The sequence below is a fragment of the Nyctibius grandis genome, chromosome 15 (genome assembly GCF_013368605.1).
Source record: "Nyctibius grandis isolate bNycGra1 chromosome 15, bNycGra1.pri, whole genome shotgun sequence".
NCBI lineage: Eukaryota > Metazoa > Chordata > Aves > Nyctibiiformes > Nyctibiidae > Nyctibius > Nyctibius grandis.
In genome coordinates this window covers 5043763-5066771 of record NC_090672.1, presented here as the reverse complement: position 1 = coordinate 5066771, position 23009 = coordinate 5043763, and the positions used below count along the sequence as shown (strand labels likewise).

Below are 23009 nucleotides of genomic sequence, written 5' to 3'. Positions count from 1 at the left end.
GCATCACCAGCAACAGTAAGGGGATACACAGCAGAAGTGGGTGAATGGCATTAGGCGTAATCTAGTGTATACTAGGAGTAAAGAAAAAGATGCTCCCTACATCGCACACATGCTGCCGTAGAAAGCTGAAGTTCCACTATAGGGGTATACACCACCTTATTATACTTGTCCCCAGATACAGACATAAGTGAGGTGAATGCATGGCTCCTGACACAACACAGCAAGATAAGATAAAAAGGAAAAACAGATGTCAACAGAACTCCTTGTTGTAGAAATCAGAAGGGAAATAAATTTAAAGGGAATATGAAGATGGAGACTTATGGTTTTGTAAAATGTTTATTCTTTTAAAATATTTCAGAATACACAAACCCATAATTTCCTCCTTCTGCATTTTTAAATTTGCTGGGTGAGCTCATTGAACATTCAAGTTGTTGTCTTCAAGTTTTCCAAATACCATTCTATTTAAAGGCACTGTGAATAGGGAATTCAATTTATCAAATGAATGAAAGGAGAATTCTTAGCAGGAACCCTGGTGAGCTAATCAAGAGTCACAATAAAATGTCAGGGGTCCTGGAATTCTCTGCAGGAGGTTAACACCATATTTGATCCAAGTCAAGGAAGACAAAACATACTATAGACTAATAAAACGTACTGAAAGTTGTGCACTGCAAATATGTGGAAGTTTAAGCACAAATGAATAAAATCTACTTAATAATTCTGTGAACTTTTTATACATTGTTAGTGTTTTAACTACAAAAATCAAAACACTGCCCACTGTGATCATTTCATTCAACCTAAAGATAATAAATTTTGAAGCAATTTAGTTCTTCCACTGCATCTTCAGCTGCAAAGCTGTTTTGAAAATTAATACAGCAACACAACTCAAGTGAGATAAGAAATCCTTACATTACTCTGTAGCTATCTTTAGGCTGGAAACTTAATCCACAAAATTCAGAAAAAGACCTATCCTATCGTTCAAAATTAAGGAAACAGAAACGTCCAAGCTAGCACGTTTCCCTCCACAAATCTACCAGAGTTTAAAAGATTAACTCTGCATTGCTGAAAAGGTAATCCGTATTTCCATTAAGTTCATCAAGTTTCAAAGTTCTCTGTTCCTCCACTTCACTTCCCATAGTAAAAGCATCTGGACGCCAACTCCTGCCAATAATAAATTAGAATATCAGAGCCACCATCAGAATGGGCCATCATACATTTTTCAACTTAGTAAATGAATAGCATCTCCATGGGGGGAGGAGAGACAGAGTGGGGGGAGATATGGGGAAAGGAAACCACCATAAATGATCTTCCAGGACGGGAAAACCAGTTGCAGTAAATACCACTTTGGAAATCAATTTATGGTCAATTATGATCTTAGTAATAACTATTTTATGCCATCAGTTAGTCCATGATACACCCAGGGGAGCAAATATTCTCAGAAACACATCCAAAATGTCTCCAAGTATGTTATCTGATCAGTAGGTGCAGACAGAATCCCAGAAAGATGAGCTCTTGCTTGTCTGGATGCTGATAGAGGGACTGGGATGGACGGGACGGAGGGGAATCACAATCTCAATGCAGCTGGACTATCAGAGTGTTGCAATATCATCCAGATAAAATAGATGATATCTACCAGTCTGGGTTATTCGCTTCAAAAGCATGGGGTTTTGTTGTCACTGCAATATTTCACCTAGAAATTTGTGAAGAACATTTCATCTTCACAAATGCAAGAAAAAAAATAAAGTTGAGGGTCTTTTCTTAGCACTAGATACTGTACTGTTGGTGCCAATGAGACTTACTTAACTTGGATCATTCTTTCCAAAAGTGAAGAACTTCTAGAAGTTTGATTAGAAGAATATAAATAGTAAAAATGACACATTCACCAAGCTCCAGTAAGTCCCATATAACAACATCTTTCACCTGAAACGGTGCTATTTATAGAGACTCTCCTCCTCAAGAGCAGCAATTCTATTACTGTGATAGTCCAAATTCAGTTCCACACCTGGATCAGACAGCTATATTTTATTATGCTCATACTAGGAAGTATTAAATAGCATTGAGATTGCTACCACCAGGCTCTTCTCCTTCCTTACCAGAATATGCTGCATTTTCCATACCAACTTATTTTTAAAAGGCTTAAAAAGATAAACATATACCTCTTCAGAGCTTACATCAGCTAATGTTATGCAAAGAGAAACCAAATAGTTTCATAAGCAGGAAAATTAAGAGGTATGTTATGAACAGATGTATCAGCACTCTTATGCCAATAGGTTAGTTTTAACTAACAGCAATTTTTTGCAGCATCACAAAACAAGAATGAGGTACAAAACTGTGTGCTTACAGCATCACAGCCATGACTCCATAAAGAGACAAGAATGATTAGATTTGCAGACATAACATCTTTTGTCACATAGCCAGGGAGTAAGAGACGAACTTTCAAGCAGAGCACCCATTTCAAAGCTGAAAATGTGGGAAAAATTCAAACACAAACACTGGAAGCAATTCTCCTATATTAAGAAAGCTTGTGTAATTGATTAAAAACCTTGAGAAGAGGAAAGTTGAGACCTACAGACAGAAAGAATGATGTTAGCAGAGGGATAATGAGGAATCCTACTCCAGACTGGCTTTGGTAATACACCGTGTAGAGAGTCTTACTCGATTTACACACACAGCCTTAGGCTATGCTTGCAGTGCTAGGGAAGTTTTTAACTTTACAATTCGTATGAAATATCATCTTCAAGGCTATTATGAACATACATTGAGTTCAAGCAACAACATTACAAGCAATACCAAAGACCACCTTCTATGGTCTTCTGTTAATGACCTTGTAAGAACACACAGTAAAATGGCAGTCAGCACATTAGGCATCTGTACAGTTGATTTTTTTTTTTTTTTTTGCATTCTCACTGAACTGCTTCTTTTTTTCTAGAATGGTTTGTGTTAAAGCACTGGGCTGATGCTCTTTTGTTTACCAGTAACCAGCTACTGTTTAAAAACAAGCATCTCCATTGTGAGCATCAGTGACATTAGCATCAGCCACGAAAACGTTTTGGAATTCTGAGGAACTAAAAGATCTGAGAGTCCGAGACTACAGTATGACTGAAAAGCAGCCTGACATAACATAAGAGATCTGGCTGAGCTTAAAATAGACTTGGCAGAAGTCAGGTTGAACTAACAATCGATACGTGCACATACTGACCACCCTGAATGGTATCCAAGCCACTGCAAGTACTCTGTATCCCTCAAACAAAACAAAAAGCTCTTCCACTTCTCACTGGTAAGTCTTGCAAGTGCAGTACGAGAGAGAAAACTGTAAACTTCAAGAAGAAGGAAAATAACACATCTAAGAAAAACAGATATGCCATCCTAGGAGATTGTTCTTGACCAAGATCACAACAAAGGCACTACCCACTACCCCTTCAGAAAGTCAGCGTGGGAAAACACGCACAGACCCCATCAACAAGAAGCTGGGGCGGGGGGGAGAATGGATCTGCCTCAGGAAAACACCCACAGCCAGACACTAAACACTTCACAGCCCAGGGTGGTTTTTTAACTTGCAGTGGAAGGGAGCGGGTGTTATCTTTTCCTAAATGAGTCTATAGCTGGTAGTTGCATGATAACTATTTTGAGACCTATAAACATATTTTTCTCTGGGGCTTAATTACCACAAAGGATGCCAAACGATTTGACAAGTCAATTTTTCTCTCAAAAAAAAAAAAAAATTTCATTCTCTAGCAATCAGAGCTTACTGCTAAAAAAGCCCAAACAGCCAAGGGATAAATATTAGCTATTTTTAATACAAAGCAATAAGCAATTGTTAACATTTCTCATAATCGAGCTTTTAAAACATAGCATTTCCTGATCGAAATCTAAGTAAATGTGCATCTAGTTTGCAATATTTTAAATGGATGTACATTTCAAAACAGAGAAGCAGCAAGCTGCAGATAGCTGTTTATTACAAATGACTTCCACCTCCATAGCCCTCAAAGGCAAACTATAAAGCTGTGTGCAAAGCTAGACAATCTGGGCACCCAGCCATAAACCATCACTGCTGCAGCACAGATAACTGTTCTCACTCTCAAGCCATCCTTGGCTGTAAACCCACAGGGAAGAGCTCCAGAAAGCAGACCTCGCTACCGTCAAAGCTTCTAATATTTTATGAGCTTGAATTACAACTACATTCAAGACCTCAACGCTGAAAAATTACAGTGCTGATTCATATCCAGGGCTAAGACCAAAACTAACTCGCATTTTGATGCTTGGTACCCTCAACCACGGCACTTAAGAACAGCTAGTTATTTTACAGATGTCTTCGGTGAAAGAAGCCTTTTTATTGGGATCAAGAAAGATACATTATATTTTTAAAAAGCCAAAAGAATCAGCCACATATTTTAAAGTACTGCTGCATTTTCCGCAAGTGATACAATCTTTGATGCAATCCTAAAGAGCACTGTAACTACGCTGTGCCAGAAGGGACAGTTCATTATGATCAAATTCAGACATTTTTATCTTGTGCAGGAGATTTTAAAACATATTAGTGACCAGGCACGAAACTGCACAAAGAAAGCTTCGGAAAACACAGTTATAACTGTGTATTGGAATGCACAGTGAGCTTAATCATGACTAAGTAATGATAAAATAAGCATAAGTGCATCTACCTCTGGTAATTAAGATGTAAAACTAAGCTGTGCTTTTGGTAGACAATTTTCATAAATAGCTGAGATTCCTAAAGGCAGATCAAATAATACTTTGATTCCTCTGTGTTCATACATTAGGAATAACCATCTTTCATGTTACCACTAGCATTTACCAGCGAAGAGACTGTGCAGAGCGCATAGATCATTTAGTAATGCAATTTACTGTCACTTCTAGATCATCTCCCCATTCAATAAAGTATACTTCTCTTCTAAATACTATTTGCCCTGGCTGATATCTTCATAATACAGCTGAAAACCTCAAGCCATTATCACTAGAAGGCATCAGCTGATCCTAAATTGGCTAGACTGCAGCGTCACAGGCATTTAAGAGGTTTCCTTATCATTCATCTTTAATACTAAGGGATCGACAGGCTCCTACCTGCAGCTTCTAGGCCAAAGGGAAACCTTCTAATGGCATTACCATTATCTTGTAATCTGAATTTTAAACAATTAAAACAATAGCACTTTTGTGTTGCACATTGCTACTGTAACCAAAGATGATAAATTTTTAATCAGTTCTCATGTTCAGAGTCACATATAAAGCCCTGATTTTTACAAAAGGAAGCAGTATGCATGCTATATTTAAGTAGCTATACCTTCAAAGAGAAGCAGCACAGTAACAGGCAGCGAGATACAAGTAATCAACAGAGACTACTTTGTTTCCTTAGGAAAGGTTTGGCCATTTTATTTTTAAATCTGCAGTTCTCGCAGTCAATACTATCTAGCAATTCTTTCCAAATGAAAGCCTCTTTTGACTAAAGCAAAGGATGGCTCCACCCCTGACCTCCTCCTTCAGCTTGTTTTGGAAAGGGGCCAGATGACAGCATTGGGAAAAGCGCATGTTTATCTCGGCAAGGCCAGCTGCTAAGTTAACATATTACCCGTTCCCTCCCACATACACCAGTCTTGGTTAAGTCTTAACAGCTCAAACTGAAAGTAAACGCTGCTGTGGGGCTTTTAATATCAAACTTAAGAGGAAAGAGGTGTCTACATCGCATGTACTATCCGAATGGACTGTAAAAGCGTAGGTCATTTCGAGTTAACAGCAGGCAGTAAATCCCTTGTACGAATAAAATTTCCTGGCCTTTCTGAATGAAAAACAGAAAAATAAGAGGTTTTATTTCTAGAGTAATTTAAAGCTATACTTTCTATAAGGCTGCCATTCAGCAACAGTTTGCTTCAAGACACAAGGAGATTACATCCCCTGCTTGACAAAACCTTTAACTTTACCTTGTCTTATTGTTACTAAAGCTGGGCAAGGTATGGAACTTGGGAGCTTTGAGAACTTCAACACAGAATCTTCAGGTTAAAAGTACTCTTGGGCCCAATTATGTTATTTCTCATATTAAGGAAATCTCATCCTATTATTTTTCCAAGTGTTAAAAAGCTCCTTCAAACTAAAAAGGATAGAATTACCTTCTTTCCCTTAAACATCAGAGGAAGATCGATCATAAAAGTCATCAAAAGCATAGGCTGTTACTTTAATAGGAAAGACAAACCCCGGAAAAAAAAAATAAATTAAGCCAGAGAGGCAGATTTTTCCTTCATCCCAGCAAGCTTCAGCAGGCTTTGCCACAGCAGATGAGGTAAACCTCATCCCATTCACAGGTGATCAGAGGCAGATTTCGAAAGATGCAAAGATGCCAGGTCAAGAGGGTGAACCCTTAAGTTACCAAAGGCTTCTTAACACCGAATCGAGACCCAAGGGCAGAATCCCAGAGTAAATTCCACCATGCTTTGTACTAGCACAGAAATGGCACAGAGCAAGGCTCCCCACAAGCACATTCCTAGTAAGTGGGACTAACGCCCTGCATCAATGACAGCCTAATTACAAACTAATCCATGTACCAAAACAGTTGTAGCAGCGTACATAGACCAACCGTATATAATACACTACTCAGTTCAAGTCAGCTCTTAGTCTGATGCATACCGATACTTGTCAATAGGAGAACCCACACATACAGAGAACAGAAACGTTAATAAAACCTTCAGTATTTTACACAGCAATCCAAAAGAGCTCTAAATAAAGAGGTTAGTGTACCCTGTTTTTTTTTCATTACTAGAAACAAAATGTTTAGTCAAAAGCACGGAATATTGCCTAAAACACAGCCCCTATGAACAGGCATCACCCTGACACCAGCACCTGCTCACCGAGGGCTGCGCCGAGACCTTCTCCATTTCACAAGCTATGTACAGCCAGGTACCTTCAAGTCAGAAAACATACATTCTCCTTTGAAGATAGGGACAAAGCGACTCAAGGCACTACTACGCTACTGCTAGTCCCCTTGAACAGACACGTCCGCTAAAAAAGTTCAAATTAATCTGATTTACTTTAGCTTTCTCCATAGACTCGGCAGTCACAGATTCAGAAGCAGCCAGGTTACCCAATACCTGCACAACAGCCTCTGTAATCTCACCCCCACAAAGCAACCTTAGTCCTACACGTTAAAGAACAAGCCTCCCACGGGCTAAAGCAGTTTTTCTCACTACTTGTCTACAAGTTTGACATAATAATAGTTAAATAATTCCAGAAGCCAGAGAAGAACCAACAGTGCATGATCCGGGGGCAGGTTCTTCAAGCACACCATTTTGAGTTCACAACCCCTGAAGCAGTCAGACAGATACCCGAGGGCTTTCTGAACGTGAGGAACCGCAATCATGGAAAACTATGTGATCTGCTAAGCACAGGTTGCACCCACTGCGAGCCCCCTACTACTTCCTTGGAAAACAGGGGGGAAGCACTAAGAATCAGGGTGTACCTTTCCACTACTTTCTTGAAACGGTAAAAAAGTAATATCCGATAGGAAACTGCATTTTAATTCTCAGTGGTAGGTGAATCCAAAAGCCCACCCACCGTATGTAATTAGAGCAAGATTTTAAAGCCATGACTTTCTTCCGAAGTAACACCCACGAGCAGTGCCGATGTTCCCCTGCTCCTCTCCACTTGCACTGTCCTCAGGTCCACACGAGCACCACCTGATTTAAAGCTCTGCATCATCAAGCAGCCCACTAACAGCGGGATTTATTGGATTTTTAATTACCTCAACTGGCCTAACGTCCAGAGCAAATTTCAGTATGTAAATTAGCGTAAATTCCTCAGATACATACATATGCATCCGAAAGGAAAAACATGCAACAGACACGGGTATGACGTACTGAAGATTATTTCTAAATTTAAACTGGCTGTTACTATTAATTGAACAAATATCTTCCCACAGATACACTCAAGTTGTAGCAAAAAATAAAGTAGCCCCAAAGTATAACTAGCAGTGTTATATTTAATGAAAAAAAATGGGGGGGAAAAAACACTTGAGTTCAACAAATCCCATAATTGGACCTCCAACTAATTACATATTAAGAAGATTAACCTTTGACACAAACTTGTGATACAAACAAGATTCAAACAATTAATAAACTCCCAGCGTTTCAAGATTTCTCAGGTTAACAGCGGAACCCTCCCCATTTTCTTCCCCTTCAACGTCGTAGTTAAAAGCATAAACTGTTTAATATTCTCCCTCCCACCGGACGACATGTCAGGTTTAGACGCAGCTCTCTCTGAATAGTCAGAGAAAATTACAGTAGTTCCCCATAATCTCATTACGTGGGGGGAGAGAGGAGGGAAAAACCCACAAAACACGTATCTAGAGATCTTAACTTTTAACAGAAAGCAGCCATGAAGGACAAAGCTGGAGCCTCATCTGCTCACCCACAGCCAGCACTGCTGCCCATACCCACACCACTCCTTTTCCAGATTTGGGATCATTTCCAACACGCTCTGCAATAATTTTCACACGTGTAAGTTATAAAGCAAGTGCACACACGGTCATGGCTGCAACAGAAGCGGCCCCCACGTCTAAGTGGCTCAACACGCTCACAAATGGCACTTCTGCTCGCTGTTCTGCGCGCAACAGCTATTTGAAGTGGGAAAAGATACACAGAAAAATACTGAATTAATTCTAGCATATTAAAAAAATATTTCGGCAAGTTGTTTAAAGCAAAAAAACGGTATCTGATAAAAATACATAGATTTTTAAAACGTTTTGGCGTGTTACTTGCTTCACTAATAAGCAGTAAAAAAAAAATAAAATAATGCGGTTTAGACTTGTAAGAAAATGAGGTATGCACTGGCTTAGCAGGTCTCTTCCACTGCTAACTTCTACCATGCCCAGATTAAGAGAGGCTACTACCCCTTCTTACCTTTTAGTCTTTTCTTTATGGGGCTCTTTGGCAGCTTTCGATTCAGTCTTGCTGTAAGGAAACGAGTAAGTATTTTGTCTACCGTGTAGGGGTCTTTCTGACGTGTTCCTTTCTTATTTTAATGCCTTTTTTTTTTTGTAAGTGTACCCGTAATTTCACGAATCTGAATACGAAAAAATCTCACACGGCCAAAAAAACTGGGTTTTTTTTGTTGTCGTTTGTTTACCCCTCTCAAAAAAAAAAGTCTGCCACACAGGAGAAGAAAAAACCAACAGATCAACAGGAAAACACTATCCAAGTAGAAAAGCGAAGAGCTTCAGTGTTATCCAGCCCAGAGGAGAAGTGCAGCAAAAGCAGGTCCAATTCCAAAACAAGCTTTTGATTTCCAGTGAAGCAAAAAAAAAGAAAACCAAGACCAAGAAACCAAGACAAAATACACCTCAAAGTCCCCAGCTAAATTTTTGCACGAGTGTGTCTTAAATACAAGTTTGTGTGTTGCAGCAAAACCCACGAAAGCCAGGATTTGGAGTTGATCGGGATGGGTTCTCGTGTGTGTGTCTTGATGAGTTCTCAGTCCACATGGAGGAGCATCTGAGGGGTTTTAAAAAGTGCAAATTAAAGAGAAACTGTGACCCAGAAAATAGTTTTAAGATGGATCCCCCCCTTCAAAAAAAAAAAAAAATCACAAACAAAAAACACACCACGGAGCCACGGGGGGATCCGGAGTCTCACATGGGCTCCGGGCAGGAGGAGGATCCCGCCGAGCCTGTGGCTGCAGGGAGATCCGCGGAGGATCCGCAGCAGTCTCTCCGGGGAGGAGGATCCGCGGCTCTCTCTCTCGCAGGGACCCCGGCGGAGCGATCCAGCAGCCTCGGCGGGAGGAGGAGGATCCAGCAGCCTCTCTCGCAGGAAGGAGCGAGCGCGGGGAGGGGATCCGAGGAGGAGGATCCAGCAAAGTCTTTCACGGAGGAGGGGGGACGCGACGGGGGGAGTGGGGAAACCCAACAGTCTGTCTGCCTCGCTCGCACAGGGGATCCGGGGGCAGGAGGAGAGGGATCCCTCCCGCGGGCTCTCTCCGTCTCCTCCGGAGGGATCCGGCAGGGTCTCGGGGCGGGAGGCTGCGGCAGCGGAGCCCCTCGCCGGGGGGGGGGGGGGGGGCAGGAACCCGGGCGCCCCCGGGGGGGGGGGGGGGAGCGGGGCAGGCCGGGGGCCGAGGCGGCAGCGTCTCCCCAGGGGGCTGCAGCAGCGCCTCGGGCAGAGCCGGTCGGTCAGCCGGGGTGGGGGGTGGGGGGACCGCAGCGCCTCTCTCCGTCTCTCCCGCTCGCTCTCGCCTCGTCCGCTCGCAGGCAGGCGGTGCCGGGCTCAGTGCTGCCGGGCCGGTCCCCCACTCCTCCGCGCCGCCGCTGCTGCTGCTGCTGCTGCCGCCGCCGCCGCCACGGACGCCGCCGCCGCCCTCAGGAGCAGAGCTGCTGCCACCGCGGCCATTTTGTTGCTAACTGACAAGAGCCCCGCCAGGCAGCGCGAGACCGCGGGCGGGCTGCGCCGCGCGCTCCCCCCCCCTCCCCGCGCTGACCTCAAACAGGAAGTCTGCCCCCCCCGCCTCCTCCCCCGCCCCCTCCCCGCCGGCCCGCGCGCGGCCACGTGACAGGGGAGCCCCCGCCACATGCAAATGAGCGCGGCGGCCGGAGCCAAAGAGAGGCCGCGCGCTCCCGGCCCCGCCCCTCCGCGGCGGCGCGCGCACACCCCCCCCGCTGCCGTTCTCAGCCCGCACCCCGCCGGGGGGCGCGGGAGAGCTGCCCCCCCCCCCCCCCGCAAAGGGGTGTCGGTGCGCTCACCACCCCCCGTGCAAAAGATGTCGGTGCATTCACACACACCCCCCCCGTGCAAACAGGCACCACACTGCACAGCCCCCAGCGGGCCGGGGGGGGCTGCTCCGCGGGGGCGGGTACGGAGCAGCGAGAAGAGTCTCGGGCCGGGGGGGGGCTGTGAAACACGGTGCTGCTGCACCCCGAGGTGCCGCCGGCCCCCCCGGCCTGAGCGGGTCCCTCGTCCTTAGACACACCATCCATCTGGCTTTATCTGTGCCCAAGCACGTGTGGTGACACACGCGTGCACAGCTGCGTGTGCCTTTGAGCAGGTACACCCATACGTACGTACACCCGTATGTACATACACACATACACATACATACACTTGGTTTAGAGTACAGGGGTACATATAGACAGGGCCCGGCCCTCCACGATGTGCTCCTAAATCACTCTGCAAGCGCCTCAGGTCAGGCTGGCCCCCGGCTGGGTCAGGCCATCGGAGGGGACGCCCGTCCCTACAAGAAATAATTGCCATGTTTTAAATGACCTCGTGGCTGCTCAAACTGGGGGAGCCGCTGGGATCTGTGTGCCTAGGAGAGGGGAGGTGGACATGCAGCGTTTCAGAGGGACTGGTTTACCCCTCACAATAACCACATTAACTATTTGCAGGTTTGAGGAAAAGTCGGCATCTATTCTCCGAGTACCACGGGGAAGAGTGGAATGCAAAAATGAGTAATTTTTGCTAAAAAATTGTTCCGTCTAGGTCTTTCAGCAGGTCCTCTCCGCTCCTCTCTCCACTCCTGCTTCCTCTCCCCCTCCTGCAGTGAACGTTTTGGGAACTGCAAGGAAATCTAAAGCCTGAATCTTTATTTGCGCAGGCCGTTCCACTTAAATATTAATTGAATGTGGGTTACAGCGCAGGGCGTTTGCTATTGCAAGTGGGATGACACACACAGCAGGAGACGGGGGAAAACAAGTCAAGTACAGTCCCAATATGATTTCTGTTCAGATTCGTGATGCCGCGCACCAAAGCCACCCTGGCAGCTCCAGCGCCTGGGCAAGCGGCAAGCAGGAGCCCAGTGTCCCTTGACCACTGGAGGGAGCCCAGATTGTGCCAGAATGCAACGGAAAGACTACATGGAAGACAAAAAATAATAAAATATGAAATATCACATCATTGTAGTCAGAACAAAGTGTCTTCTCCAGGTCAGACCGTGATCTATATATATGCAAAATGTTACAAAAATCGGATTTAAACGTCGCGTTGTACTTCATCAGCACAAAGAAAGGAAGAAATTATTAAGAACAAGCATTTTTTTCCCCCCACGTTTTGAATACCAGTCTAGCACCTTTCACCAGGAGTGAATTCATACACCACGATGGTGGCAGCCCTGGACCAGAGTGAAAATGCCCTTGTGCTCCTTGGCTTGGGCAATGCCCCGAGCGACACCAGTGCAGCTGCAGGAGGAGGCAGCGCAGCCTTATTACTTAAATGTAGGTCAGCACCTATAGACTCCTTCCCACAAAGCCCGCCCCAGAGCAGCAGGAGGTTGCCACACTGCTGCTTTCGAAAGAGATCTGCTCTTCTGATAAGCCAACAACCCCCAAAGAAGCAGAAGAGATAAAGCCACATGCCCTTTTCGCCTGCGGATGGGACAAGCATCCTCATCCTCATAATGTACCTACAGGAGGCTGCCCTAGACCAAAAACTCAGCTTGGCAATCGCACGGAGGAATGTTCCTGGTCAAATGTGGCCCTAAATTACGTGTTGTGAGCTCGCAAATATTTGTAATTCAAAACACACTTTTAACACACAAATATTTCCAAGAATGGCTGGCTCCGCAAAGTGATGCCAAGTTGCTGGAGACCTTGAAATGTCAAAATGGAATAAAACTGAAAGTGATTTGTGTACTAATATGTTTTCTCAGCCCTGGCAAAATTACCATAAAAAGCATGATGTAACCTCAGCCGCACAGACACAGAGAGCCCCTTGTGTTTGATACCCATGTTCGAAATAACGGGTGAAAATGCATTCTAGTAAATCATTCCTCTCTTACCTGAGCTCTTTTACCATTAAATATAAGGCTTTAACCAATGCAAATTTGACTTCTTTTCCCCTGCTTTGGTCTCCCTCTGGGGTTTTGCCCTCCCCACTCCCTTGGCTGTGTTCCCCGGGAGCTCGCAGAGATCCCAGAGCTGTGGGCTGAAGCTTTGCAGCAGCTGGTGACTGCTGGCACCACGTACGGTACATCTGTCCCCTAATAGCCCCCCTGTCCTGAGCTGAGCCACCATCCCAGGACCCTGGTGGGGCACAGGCCTCTCCTGCAGCTTTGCTTTCCAGAGCTGCGCCGGCACAGGAGCCATCGCTTCAGGCATCTGCTGCTGCCTTTGAACTCTCTCCTTCCTCCCAGCGCTCAGGTAGTCTTTTTTTTTTGTCACACATGAGCAAGAACAGATGTGATCTAGTGTGAAGGGAAGGAAAAGGGACATACGATGCCAGCAGTTCATTGCTGAAGAGGGGGAGGAATTCCTGCGCTTGCACCGCTGGCTTGTAAACCTCAAATTTCTCAATACACCCATGTCTTGGGGAAAGGGCTGTGACCAAAATGTTCACAGGGGGCTGGGCACGTTGAAGGGATGGCCATGAGTGTGAGGAACCGCACAGATATGGTGTTATCTTTGCTGAGAGTGACTAAGCTAAGCAGAGGTCTTCGTGCAAAGTATTCCTCCACTGCAGACTTCACACCACTTCCTTGTTTTTCTATGATCCAACCGAGTACAAAAGTGGGTCAAAATAGTCACCAAGCACTCCTTACCAAGCAATAAGGAGCACACAGAAAATTCATATCAAAGACTGACATCAGCACTAGCCGTGCTTTAATGACAAATGCAACCTCATGCCTTAAGAGAGTCCGGTTTCTGATGCTGAACAAGATTTCCTAGAGCCCACAATAAGGTGAAGCTACACCTCAAAAGCCCTCCCTTGTCTGAACTGATGCTCAGAGGCAGGGTTTTATATATGGCTGCACTGGGAGGGCAGGATCCAGGACACAAAAGGCTCTTCCCCAGGTTTCCAAGGGAGTTATGGATGTGCAAGACACTTGCATTGAGTCCCTTCCCTCGGAAGGATGCAAACACATCCCTCCTGGCCACCCTACCAACAAGCTGCACCTTCAGGGTGAACGCTTAAATGAACTTACAGGTCATTCTTTTTATGGAAAAACTCACTTTAATAACTTACATTTCTCTCCCCACATTTTCATGTAAAAAGAATAACTGTTCTTTTCCCACTTGGTGGGACGGTGCCCTGATGTGAGACAACCAGCACCAGGGTGGTTGTATCCAGCTATGAAACGTCCTCTCTGTGGCGCTGGCCCAAAGCAGAAAGGACTCCTGAAAACACAGTAGCCCAAGTTCCTCCCGATCTCTGGCACAGACATTTAGCATCAGCAAACCCACTGCAGTGAGCATCGCAGGAGTCTGAAAGCCCGTCTATTACCCCTAGGTTGGATGAGCTGGTTCCCCCTTTTTATATAATAACACACTACTTCAAACACTTGCCCAGAAAAGGTAACATCTGGATTCAATTCCCTCCCCAACCTGAGCGACTCTAACCTGTATTTCCCACGAGAGAGATGTAGCATGATGCTAAACAGCAACCTGGTAAGGGGGAAAAACAAGGTAGTTTTTATTCTTGCTCTCCAAGCAGAGCTATTGTATAAACAAGAGCACAAGTGTCCTGAGGCCAAAAAGCAAGCAAGAAGCGCATGACTCTCTACCCTACTTGCCACAGCACACAGCAGCTGCGATAACACGTTCTGCTCATTGTCAATAGCTGTTTAACATTACATACATAACCTGCCCTGAACAGAGGGGGCAGAGCCCAGGACTTGACCCTATAGCTGACCCTATAGCTTACTCTGGGGAGAGGGTAGAGGTTGATCATGAGATGCATCATGCTCCTGACAGTAAAAGTGTTTCCAAGAATAGGTTTCTCTTGCTCTGGTTTTTAGCTTCATGGACATCATTTATTAGTACAAGGGGGTTGGAATGAGCGGAGGGATGACACAGACTATTCTGGTGGCACAGAGAGGGCTCAGCATCCGGGCATGGCTGCAGGTGGTACAGAAAACCCACCACCGAGTGCGCAAAACCCCAGTGAAATACTGCAGTTGTTACATCTGGCACTGTCAGGCTGACGGGGGGGACGCCAGGCCAAGTGTCTGTAATAAAAATCCTGCAGCAGAAAGGAAGGGAAAAAAAACCGATTACCCAAGCTTTCAATGAACTGTGAGGAAGGTGCCAGTGCTTCTTCGCTGAAAAGGCCTTTCAGAAAAAGGTTTTTCAGAGTCTCCTTCAGATTGTTGATTTTTACCTTCATCCCACACGGAGCCTCATGCATGTACGGAAAGCACTGGAGCTGTTTTCCTGATGTGCTCAAAACTCAAGATGCTTTTGGTTTTCCTGCCTGTTTGCAAGCGTCTTATCCTGATTGAAATAAAGCAGAGCTGGAGGCAGTCCACAAAAAGATTAATTTGCTGTATGTACCAGTCTGACCTTTTTTGACATGGGTCGCTCAAACAGCTGCACCAGAACAAACAACTCAAGGGATAAAAATTCTTCTGAAACAAGTGGTAGGGAGGAGAATCTCTTCTAGCACCCCACCAGCTATCAAAACAGTGATTAAAGGACTTAGAAATGCTTAAGGAAAAAAAAGAAACCCAAGCCCTCAGGCCAGGCACTGTCCCCTTACTGCCTCTGCAGTGCCAGTGGCAGCTGGACACCAGTTTGTTATCACAAACACCAGCCTTTGGGGGGCATATTTGCATCAGGACTCTATAAATGACACATCTGACCCCAAATGTTAGCAAGGAAACAAGCCAACACATCTGACGTGGGTCTCCCACACCTCTGGTAGGCGACTCGTTTATGCCAGGGAGTGCAGGCATCACCCTCGCTCCAACACCTCCCGCTCCTGGGAGCTCTTCAGGGCAAAGGACGGCAGAATGGCAAGTGCTGACGGCTGCAGCTCATTTCTAAGCTATTGCAGGGCTCTCTACTCCAATGTCCAAGGCAAAAATGAGTTACTATAGCCCAAGAACCTGGATGAGACAAAAATAAGATTCTTGAGCAGTTTTCATGAGACCAGGTGATGGATCCAATAGTAAAAGAGTTTTCCCAATGTCCTGGCTAATCAAGATAGGGATAATTTGACCTCTCTCAAATCTCCCCATATTTTTGGGGGGCCGTAACATACACTTCTTTCTTTCTTTGATCAAACGGAGGATAGTGGCTGCTGCCTTCCATCCCGCTGGTAGCAGAGAACACTTTGAAGGGGGTTGATGCCAGTATAACATACATTTACTGCCTGTCTTGGGATCTTTGGGTGAAAAAGCTCTGATGTGATGACTGTTATTCTGCACAGACTTACCAGGTATCAACACTTCAGGTTGGATTGTACCTAGGGCAGCTTCTGTATTCCTGACAGAGCTGATCTGATTTATCCCTGGGGTGAGGAGGTGGGAGAGAAAGAATTGCTTGTGACAGATACTAGTTGTGTTGCTTAATGAAGTTTTGCAAGGTGTTCAGAGACAGCAGGATGGGGGACAAATCAGGGAAGGTCACGCTGCTGGAAGCTGCAGTCCTGAGTCAAGACCTGGCTTCTCCTCAGAGCCTGTCACTCCGCTCCCTGCCCGGCTGGCGGAGTCACTCGGATTGCAAAGAATTTATTGACACCCACCCACCATCCCTAAAGTTTTATGGCAATATAGATCCATTAGAAATCCATTTTACAGAGGTATTAAAATAACGAAGGTGAGAATTAAGAGAGCAGCACGGTCCTTGGAAAACCCACTGATCATAATATACTGCTTTAAAGAAAGTTATCATGCAGTCCCCTTAAAGAAAGTTATCAATTAGTCACTGTATCAGACATAGGAGAATTGTTCCCTGAAGAGGATTTTAGGAGGAAAGCCATTCACCGAGTGATGAATTTATCACTAGGGGTTGCATGGCTCCATGGATTAAGATGACATGGCACAGAGGACTTGGAGAGCAGACTGGTGGTGGTGGCTCCTGAGGGCTTTGGGAAGGCTCTTTGCACTGCGCAGGCATCGGTGCGGGGTGAGCTGCCCACGCTGCTGCCAGGCAGGGTGACGGCACGGGCAGGGAGGAGACGACACCAGCGGGGTGGATCAGAGCTCCCACGTGCCCAGCCAGCTTGGGGCGCAGGGCAGACACAGCTGCCTCCACCTGCCCGTGAAGAGCGACAGTGTTGGCTTGGGAATGCTACCTCATGCTTTCCTTCCCCCACATCTTTCCAGAGCACCATAATGCGCTGTGTAAGGGGAAAGCACTACGGATTTTCTGATACAGATGCCCCACTGAAGCCAGGGGACATCAGAGCTGATGGAAAACACACATCGGCTGGTATGTGAGGACGGGAGACTTGTCCATCCCTGCAGCCAAGCTGTGAAACGCCCTGGGGCAAACCAATGGACAACAAAAGCTGAAGTCAAAGTACAAGAATCCAGCATCCACTGAGGCCAGCAGGAAGACTTTAAAACAGCAGTTTTATACCCTGAAAGTGCTCTGGCTTTCTGCTCTGTTCAGCACTCCCTTGGCTCCCCAGCACACGTGGTGCATGGATTGACGTGCCAACAGACCCCTCTATCCCAGCGAAAATCTTCTTTCCAAATTGGCTTCAAGGATTCATGTTTTCCATGTGTTTTTTTTCATTGTTTCTCCAGCAGGCACTGGGAGGATACATTATTTCCTGACAGAAAGCTGCTGTGTCCGTGCTGGTCCTCTCATGGTGAAGGGGACCAAGCCATCTGGCCACTGGAGGATGCCCCTTTCCTCTACAGACAGCCCCTCTGCAATGCTCTGGAGGATGCTGCGTCCTCGAGGATGCCTGTCCCATCTGCCCCCTGCAGCTCAGCTGTGCAGCTCAGATAACCAAACACAGGCAGAGGAAGGAGCCACAGGGAAATGGCCTTTCTTGGTGGACAAACATCACCTGGTAGCATCACATCTACACACGAGCCCGTTCCCATCCCAGCAGTCTGGGGAAGGCAGCGCATAAGAAGGAGGGTTGTAGTATGAAAAGGTTGGGAATGTTTTCTAAACTTGGGGGAATCCGTGAAATTGGAATAAACTTGTAAAATACTTTCGTTTGACCCAAATGTACATTTCTCAATGCAAAAATGGTTTGTGAGCAAAAGGCTGCCCTCCTCTAGTGCTGCTTGGCTAAAACGGCTCCTGGGGTGACGCCGGGCAGCCACCCGCTGCCCACACCTCGCTCGGCTCATCTGAGAAGCTCAGCAAAGCCCTGACAAATTGCTAAGCTCTCCTGAGATAAATAATCACAAACAAAAATATTTGTGTTTACTGTGGGGATTTGTCTGTGCATAATTATGCATTAGTCATTACGAGGACTACAGGAGAGTTTTACACATGTAAATATGTTCAGTTAATTAGACAGGACTGCTTTTGGTTTGTTTCTTCTCTGAAGTCATCAAACACTCCTGGATCAGGAGTTGGGTTGAACGAGATACGTGAGGCAAACAGTTCTCTCCTTCCCTGTAAGGCAGCTCGGGTTATCGATATCTATTCCTTTAAAATATGTCTCGTAGCTTTTCTGTTACAGCCTCGAGGTGCTTCCCGCACCGTGCAATGCAACACAACCTTCACGCTGTTCTCTCACGTACGTGTCTTCAAGGGGAGAGTCAGATTGCTCAGGTAATACAATATAAGACATTATTTTCTTCTGAAACATTTTTAAGTGCAGCAGCTTTTAGTAATCTTCTAGCATCTTCTATGTATGACAGAGTCTATTAATGTCATTTGCATAAGAAGTACACAATAAATCACTCATGCACAGTTTAGTGCAGGTTAAGTGTAACAGCCTAACAGTGATTTTCTATAAGAAAATCAGAGCAGCTCATCAGCTGGTGTAAATCAGGATTGCTCCATCAAAGCTACTGAGTCACACAAACTAATCGCTTGGCCCAAGGGAAAGCTTTAGGCAAAAAAGCAGCAGGGGAAGAGCACAATTCCTGCCACGCTTGAAGGACTTTATTCCGAGAGCTTCTCTCCTGAAAACCTCTCCAAAGAAAACCCACGAGCTGTGGGGCCAACACAGCCTGGCTGCTCTGAGGTCATCACTGCTCCCCCGAAGCCCCTTGGCTGTGCTGTGGGCAGGCTCCCCGAGGGCGAGGAGCATTTTTGGGGAGCCAGCCTGGAGGCAGGAACCAGGGAGCTCTGCAGGAAACCTTCGGCTTGCCCTCGTTGCAAGGGTGGGAGAAAGATCGAGCCCCCCAAGAACCTGCAGGTCGTTCAGGCGAAAGCCTTCAACAGCAGCAAAAGGGGATTTTAAGACAGTCCAGTGCCCAGCCATTTATTGATCTCCATTTCACCGGTTCGTTATCCTCCGCGTTTGGACCACTGACCTCATTTGCTAATGGGAGGAGGCTGTCACCTGCCCCTGGGGCAGCACAGCAAGCCCCTCTGGCAGGAGAGAAGAGCCCACGGCACAGGGCTGCTGCCATGGGACAGCCAGAGATGCCAGCGGGGAGGAGGGGACCGCCCTGCTGCACCCAGCGTGGCCCCTTATCTCTGGAAGGGAAAGGAAATGCCTCTGCGGTGATGTGGAATTTGTCACCGGCTCTGGAAACGGGCCGTGTGGGCACGAGAAGTGGCCAAGGGGTCCCTGAAGGGGGGTGGTTAAAGCTTTGTGCTGGAAAAAAGCCACGTTGTCCTTCACCAGCACTGATAACTTATTGTCTGTCTGCGGGCGTAGGCACTGAGCGCTTCAGCTTTGCTAAGGCAGGAGGTGAACAGAGTGCAGCTTTGCTGAAAGATGAAGAACTTTCTCCTCCCCCATTCTCTTTTTTTTTTTTTTACCCTTCTTTTTTTTTTGGTCTGGTTCTTGTTCTCACTGCAGGGCATGTGGGACAGAGGCTCATTGTTCCTGCTGCTCAGGAAACGCGCTGCAGGACTGATCTTATTAGAGCTCGGGCCATGCCCGGGCCAGACGGAGAGGGGCCGCCCGGCACATCCTCGGGGGCTCGGCGCGGGGTGCGGAGGAGGAGGCAGCCCACCTTCCCCACCGCCTTGGGTCATTTGGGACACTGGCCATCACTTGCCCAGGGCTTGATTTTTGGCTGCGGTTTCAGGGCTTTGCTTGTGCTCAGTGCCTTCCAATCGAGTGCTGGGTAGTTCAAGTCGAACAGCAAAATTCAACGCGAAAATGTCGAGTGCTGCATCCAGGATCTCTGCTTTAGGAGCAGGGAGGTGCTCTAGCAGGAGTGGCAATACTGCAATGGCAAGGAGTAAGCATAAACAACTCGGTTGGTTTTAAATTTTAACCTGATTTGCCAAAGGAATGGAGCTCGGGCAGTCGTGCTTCTTCCCACTGTCCCCCAATCATTTTGGAAGACAACATTTACCATGCTTGGCAGAGAAGTCAGGAAGATGTCAAGATCCTACAAATTTTGCATGTTGGGGGAAAAAAAGACTGGAGGTGGGTCCCCACCGAGATGCAGAGTGACTCGTTGGCCCTGCTCCTGCTTTGGCTGACAGCCGGCCAGGCAGTACCAGGCTGCTCTGCGTGGCCACATCCCAGCCATGCCACTGCTTGCCCAGAGGATGGAGAGAGGAGATGTGGGTGCTGGAGCTCTTCCAGCAGGCACAAGATAGGGGCTTATCTCAGATTTGGAGGAAAGGCTTCATTTATCCCACTGGTTCTGGAACAACTTACTCAGAAGTTACCCGAAAGCTCAGAAAAATCAAGCTGACGTCACCCATGTGGATGGTGTCCTCCCGATCTCTGGTAAAGAGCCGGCACAAGCAGTATCACCCCCAGGTCTGCCCCATCCAGCCCAGCTGTGGGTTTCAGCCCCAAAGTGGGCACCTCAGTTCCTGGTGCCTGCTCCCGGCTTCTGCTGCCTTTGAACACTGCGGGAGCACTTTCTGCCTGAGTCCTGGCCTGCAGCAACGAGCACGGAGGTACCAAGGAGGTGGCAGTGCTGCCTGGTGCTTGGCCTTGACAGCTCACGACATCATCAGGATCAGGAGTATTTTAGTCACTGGTTTTGCTATTAAACGTGATTTCCATCAGGCAGGCAACGCACCATATCAATTCTTGGGTAATCTGCTCTTTTTGGACGCTACACATCCTGTCCCTCCAAAAGACCCAGCTCACCCATGGGCTGCAAGAAAGGACTGTCTCTTCTAGACCCATTTTTAATGCAACAGCTGAAATCTGTCTGAGTTGCCCAGCCCTGCCTGATCTCAGCAGAGACGAATCTTCTAAATGCTCAGGTACCACAAGGAAGTTGCACATTCCCAGGCTATTTATTTGTTACTTATAAAGAACATCATTTTGTATGCACTGGCTAAATAAGAATTAATTGTGTTAAAAATTCAGGTTAACGAATGCTGTAAGAAGTTGTCTTAAGGGAAATAAAAGGGAAAAAAAAAATCTCTGGCACTAATGATTAGAGCAAAACCCTGATGTTCGGAGGACTTTGTCTCTGTGGAAGCAGGTTACTCATCTTTTCCACAAGATACATGCATGCATTGCAAAATGTTTATTTTGTACTCTCTGAAGTGGTTAATCTACATGCGGAGCAATGAAAAGGTAGTTTATTAGGCTAATTGCTAAGAAAAAAAAAAAAAAGGAAAAAACCCCCAGAACTACCGTGAGCAAATATTTAAAAACAGATGCAGAAGGCTGTGAAAACAAACAGAGTCTCGTTTTTCCATGAAGTTTTCCCACCAGAAATCACGCAGTTCAAAGAGACGTCCAGTTAATACGGTACCTCCAGGCTCCCGGCGCCGGAGCTGTTCATTAGCCGCTTCGTAATTCTGTGATGCAGAACTGGATTAATGGAAAGGTGACTGGGAAGCCACTGAGGGACCTGCTAATGATACTGCTCCATCCTTAGAGAAGTCCTCTCTAGCCTTGCCCACATGCGGCAAAACACACACCATCAGGATACAATGCCACATTATCGCAAGAAAACACTTTTGAGAGGGGAAGGAGATGTCATCGCAGAGCGGTGCTGGGAACTGGCGAAACCCAAGATGGAAAAATAATTGCATGCATGTTTTTTAATACAACAGGATTCCCCCAAGCTCATTAAAGCAGATGGAAGTTTTAAAAACCTGTATTACTTTAAAAATTAATTTACAGCTGTGGGGCTTGGTGGCCCAGAGAACATTAAAATGATAAATCCGGAAAGGTGATATGAGCAGAAAGGAGGATTGCTTTGGTCACAACATGGCCTCTCGAAGCTAGGAAGGGGAGATGTTACAGTTCTGTTGGCTGCCCAGCCATTACCTCTGCTGTGCCGTTTCTGGGCTTAACCCAGATTGTAAAATATTGTAACAAATCATTAGAATTCCCTCCCATACAACATGTGATCCAGAAACAATCTTGGTGCCTCTCTGCTTCACTAGATACCAGCTTACACGGCAAGGGAGGTGATACGACCCAACATCTCGCTGGACCGCAGGAGAGCCCCAGCAGAAGCTGAACTATCTGCACCCGCTCACGGGACCGGCTCAGGTCCAGCTTCGCGGGGCTGCGCGGCCCCGCTGCCGTGTTGCCCCCCTACAGCACCTGCAGCCAGCGGGATGGACGCAGCAATGCCCTCATCTCCCTGCTCGGTGGCCGCCTCCAAGGACAAGCCGTGCCTGCCTGAAACCACGGCAGCGTGCCCGGCGGAGAATCCTTCACCCCGCAGAGCCATCACCCTCGGCTGGGGCATCCCGGGCCACGGACAACAGCGGGACAAAGCGAGGCAGCTCCACTGAGCCCCGCGGGGGATGGACCATCTTTTTTCTGCTGTGTATTTGTACGATGCCAAGCACCGAGCAGCAGGCTGTGTTAGGTGCCACAGAACAAAGGCTGGAGGCAGGTTGTATTCAGCTCGCACCAGCTACCTCTGTCTGCTAGGAAGAAAGGAGCCCTTTGTTTGGAAACAGCAGCTACTCCCGCAAAAACACGCACGGGGCGTCGGTGCATGCAAAAGCCCGTGTTACGTACAAAAGCGATTCTGCACGAGGTGGTACCTGTCCCCCCGCGGTAACCTAAGGGATGGAGCTGGCAGGGCGTTGAGCGCTCCCCGATCCTCTGCAGGCTGGAGCGCGCGGCCGGGGATGCCATCGCAGCCCGGGAATGTGCTGCTCTGCACAGCCCACAGAACGTACCCGCTCCAACCGAGGGCCCGACACCCGCCTGCATTTCAGCTGCTGAAACACCAGCCAGGCTGCAGGCCCAGCCCACGGTAACACATATCTGCAC

The 23009-nt window shown here is 47.0% G+C and overlaps 1 protein-coding gene across 8 annotated transcripts in view; it reads right to left on the bottom strand.

Annotated features, from left to right (window-relative positions):
* TNRC6C (trinucleotide repeat containing adaptor 6C) overlaps positions 1-10369 on the bottom strand; it is a 107454-nt gene extending 97085 nt beyond the window's left edge. For 7 of the 8 annotated variants that reach the window (XM_068413590.1, XM_068413592.1, XM_068413593.1 and 4 more), the window contains exon 1: positions 8892-10369. The gene's annotated coding sequence lies outside the window, so the exon portion shown is untranslated. The remainder of the gene's footprint in view (positions 1-8891) is intronic. The other variant, XM_068413599.1, reaches the window with a different exon arrangement.
* Between the last annotated feature and the right edge of the window lie 12640 nt (positions 10370-23009).